The sequence below is a fragment of the Austrofundulus limnaeus genome, unplaced genomic scaffold (genome assembly GCF_001266775.1).
Source record: "Austrofundulus limnaeus strain Quisiro unplaced genomic scaffold, Austrofundulus_limnaeus-1.0 Scaffold388, whole genome shotgun sequence".
Lineage (NCBI taxonomy): Eukaryota > Metazoa > Chordata > Actinopteri > Cyprinodontiformes > Rivulidae > Austrofundulus > Austrofundulus limnaeus.
The window spans coordinates 388,265-393,264 of NW_013952790.1; the positions used below are offsets into that span (position 1 = coordinate 388,265).

Sequence of the window (5,000 nt, forward strand, 5' to 3'; positions counted from 1 at the left end):
AAATTTTATTATCTGAGAATTATTTTGTGCATTAAATTGAATGAACATGGTCTGGATAGCCCACAGACATACCATAAACATTTCTAGGACCCACAATTGGTCTAATTTAATAATTTCATTATAAAAACTGTAAAGTTCCTTTAAAAAAATCCTWGAACTTTAAGAACCAGAACCTGTAAAATCTAATCAGAGAAGCTGAAACTCATGGTTTCACTGCAGGAATTTCTTGATTTATTTTGAGCACTTCTCTGCAGAATCTAATCTATCCCCCACAATGCAACAGGGCCTTGTGTTAGTGTGTGTCCGTGTCAGTTTACAGGAAGTCAACAGTTCCCATCTCCTCCTGGATCCACCAGAGACACAGCTGATGCAGAGCAGCTGCCTATAAAATATGACAGAACTCAAAGCCACGCCTCGGAGATCAATATTCAGCRGCCTGCTGAGGCGCCTCTTCCTCTGCTGCCTTATCGAAGCGAGCGCTCCTGTTGGGGCTCCAACCATGGGCAGCTCAGCCTGTTACCATGGAAACGACCTCATTTTCACGCTGCCGTTGATGCGAGATTGAAGAGCTGCACCAAAAACAGAGGAAAAGGAACTAATGAACGATGCCGTTTGGGTCAGAGAGCTGGGTCGGACCCGAGCGGCTCAGGCTCATCCACGAGGACAACAGGAAGCAGGTTAGCAGTGAGACACGAGCAGTCGTCTGCATTAATGATTCATGTGAGACGGTGGAGCAGAGGAGACACCAGCAGGGAACCTGACACCTCATCAAGCCACAGGCCTGAGAACAGACGCTGAGCTGAATCTGACACACACTGACTGAAGTCACCAGGCTGGAGTTGTGCAGAGACAAACAGCGTTCACTTTGTGCTGCTCAACCCTAATTTACACTACATGTGTTCCGGCTCCGCACCGCTCCGACCTCCACAGCAAATACGCACCCATTATAATCAATGAGAGTGTTTACACTGGCTGCGCACGGCGGCGGTGAGCGGACGGCGATCTGGCAAAATTAGATCTGACCCTATTTCTGCCGGACGCCGGAGCTGCGCCGGAGTCAATTTTTAAAAATTATGTCGCGCCAACAGGAAGAGGAACGAGCACAACATCCGTATTTTCAAAATAAGACACCATAATTTTGTCAAAATTGCAGCTATATTAATCAATAAATGGGTATACTTCTACACAAATGCTGTCAGAATGTATCGTTCTGTTTGGAAAGCAGATGGAAACATGTAGCATGAAGCATATGTGTACACACACGATACACATGGATTTTATTTTGAAATCAGAAGTTTTAAAAAGATGACAGTGATACAGTTTCAACCATAGATATCAAAAGCTTTTATATTAAAGWTTTCACCTGTTTAGAATTCATCTTTCACAGAATTAATCATTTTTCGCTCTGACTTCCACATTCATCACTGGATTTATGGCGTTGAAGAAATTTAGAGTTAGTAGAGGTTAGTACTGATGTTAGAAACACAACACTATATAAGTTCTCCTTTGTGTAATGTTGACAGTGTTTAATCTATTATGTTTTGACTGAAACAGGTATAGTTACATGTCCGAAACATCTTTTACAACCCATAATTAAACGTTGGAATAACATTAGCTGAGAATTTTGTCTGAATGCCTGTGACTCAGCTGTAGGCCAGCAGGGGGCGAGCGAAGGCATTGAAGAAACTGTATAAAAAGATGGACTTCCTGTTTTTTCAGGCAGTGTGGGTTTCCTGTCTGCTTCAGCGACAATAAACCTCATTCAGATTCCAGAGTTCTGGTGATGTATGGTTTCATTCCTTCTACAAYTCACTTTATTTAACAATTGTGTTTATAATCTTGACTTCAGTTTATTGAATWCAAATTTTCTTACAGCGTGCTCTCCTTCCTGCCACCCTCCCACCTCTGTCTGTCGGACCACAGCAGAACAGAGCGGAGTCGCATGTAGTGTAAATCCGGGGTCAGCATTCATTTTCCCCCTGAAAACAGGGTCTGTACACACTGCTAACCTTCATTTACAGCTGTGTGTTCATTCAAACACACCCATCCATCCATCCATCCATCCATCCATCCATCCATCCATCCATCCATCCATCGATCCTTTCATCCATCCATCCATCCATCCATCCATCCATCAATCCATCCATCCATCCATCCATCCATCCATCAATCCATCCATCCATCATCCATCCATCCATCCATCCATCAATCCATCCATCCATCCATCCATCCATCCACTAAATGCTCACCACTATAACTGAATATTTTTCATTAGAAATGTAGAAAGTGCCAAAAATCTTTCTGATTCAGTTAGTTACTAAATAGACAACACCAAGTTTTATTTATCCACTTGTTATAAACAATGAACAAAGATTTCTGGTGACTTTGATAAACTCCATCCGTCCATCCACCCATCCATCCATCAATCCTTTCATCCATCCATCCATCCATCCATCAATCCTTTCATCCATCCATCCATCCATCCATCCATCCATCCACCAATCCTTCCATCCATCCATCCATCCATCCATCCATCCATCCATCCATCCACCAATCCTTTCATCCATCCATCCAATCCTTTCATCCATCCATCCATCCATCCATCCAGCCACAAATCCTTTTCATCCATCCATCCATCCATCCATCCTTTCATCCACCAATCCTTTCATCCATCCATCCATCCATCCAATCCTTTCATCCATCCATCCATCCTTTCATCCATCCATCCAATCCTTTCATCCATCCATCCATCCATCCATCCATCCATCCATCCATCCATCCATCCTTTCATCCATCAATCCTTTCATCCATCCATCCATCCATCCATCAATCCTTTCATCCATCCATCCATCCATCCATCCATCCATCCATCCATTCACCAATCCTTTTATTCATCCATCCATCCATCCATCCATCCATCCATCCATCGATTGTCCATCTGTCCATCCATCTGTCCATCCATCCGTCCATCCATCTGTCCATCCATCCATCCGATTTTCCATCCGTCCATCCACCAATCCTTTCATCCATCCAACCATCCATCCATCCAACAATCCTTTCATCCATCCATCCATCCATCCATCCATCCACCAATCCTTCCATCCATCCAACCAGACACTGATCTGTACTTCTCCACATTGTCTCTGACCTGTGTCAAGAGCTCCTTGGTCTTCATGATGCCTCTTGATGATAGTCTTCACTAATTAAAAGTGGTGAACTGCTGGAGTTTTTCAAACCAGGTGTTATTAGAGGGATACATCACCTGATTTATCACAATAGGATATTATATCCATAAGAGTTGTAAGAGTTGGACGTACATCCAATGAACCATGTCTGTAAGGTTCAATAGTTTGACCAGTAATTCAGGACATGTTTTGTTAACAGATAGCCTGGCCCTTGCCTTCCTACACAGCTCCGCTCAATTCTAGTTTCCCTTCACTGCTCCGTCTGGGACTTCTCCCATTGAAATGGATTTCGCTGGCAGATTTTTAGCCAGGCCAATCAGAGAACAGAATGTGAATTTTCTGCACAGTGTCTCTTGTAGTTTATTTTACCTGGGCCAATCAGCAAACAGAAGGCGGAGTTTTGAACGACGTCAACGTTCTGCGCAGTGTCTGCTAGTTATTTTAGCATACGGCAGTGGAGGAAGAGAATGAAGCCAGTCCGTGCTGATAAGGCTTCCAAATTAAATTAAATTTGTCTGACAAAGCAGCGAATCTCATTTACAGCCATCTCGTTCGGCTCGGTATATTTCTCCTCTCAGTAGGGTTGTTTACAGCACACGCGATTTCCGGTTAGCTTATTAGCTTAGCCTCCATCACAGCGACAACACATACATGCTTCAGAAGAGGCCACGCCTCCTGCATGAAATGCTTGTCTATGCATCAAGTCCAGACCCTTGTACGAAGCAAAGTGAAGGACAGGGTCTGGTTTTAACCAAGCTAGTTAACAGACAAAGAGAGACATAAAACATCAAACCCTGCTGTAGTGAAAGTGTTTGTGATGGGTGTCTTCCTACCATGGCGCTGATGGTCTCCTCCCAGTCCGGTCTCTCTCTGGGATGGATTCGAGCCAGTTCAGGCACAATGTCCTCGTCCTCCAGGTGACGTCCTGGTCTTAGGCTTCTGCATGAAAACACACAGGATCACATCATCCATTAAACTGTAAGTATTAAAACATTATGAGCAGCTCCAGCTTGTACTTTTTAACAGCACAACTTCCTTCAACAGGACTTTATCCTGCTTTCTGCCAGCTCTCAACACACCGGGAGGGGGAAAATCCCAGAAGAATCTTTTCAGCTTTCTGTCAGACTAACAAAAAGTATATGATGGAGAGAAAACTTTAGAAATGCTGCTTCTTTCAAATGTTTAGTGGAAAAATAAAAAGGTTAAATCAAATCAGGATTAATTGTCAGTACAGACCTCCACTTGGACACAGAGTTCTTAAACTGGTGACATAATATAAATTCATCTTTGAGGTTGTGTTCTGTATGGGTCAGATCAGCAAAGTAGATTCTTTTAGTCTGATGGATTTTATCAAAGTCAACAGAAATTTTTGTTCATTGTTTATAACAAGTGGATAAATAAAACATGGTGTTGTCTATTTAATAACTTACTGAATCAGAAATATTTTTTGGCACTTTCTACATTTCTAAAGAAAAATATTCAGTTGTAGTGGTGAGCATTTAGTGGATGGATGGATGGATGGATGGATGGATGGATGGATGGATGGATGGATGAATGGATGGATGGATTGGTGGATAGATGGATGGNCATCCATCCATCCATCCATCCATCCTTTCATCCATCCATCCATCCATCCACCAATCCTTTTCATCCATCCATCCATCCATCCTTTCATCCATCAATCCTTCCATCCATCCATCCACCCATCCACCAATCCATCCATCCATCCTTTCATCCATCCATCCATCCGATTGTCTATCTGTCCATCTATCTGTCCATCCATCTGTCCATCCATCCATCCATCCATCCATCCAT

The 5,000-nt window shown here is 43.0% G+C and overlaps 1 protein-coding gene across 1 annotated transcript in view; it reads right to left on the bottom strand.

Moving 5' to 3' along the window:
• arhgap32b (Rho GTPase activating protein 32b) overlaps window positions 1-5,000 on the bottom strand; it is a gene marked incomplete in the record, with an annotated part of 86,458 nt that overhangs the window by 65,616 nt on the left and 15,842 nt on the right.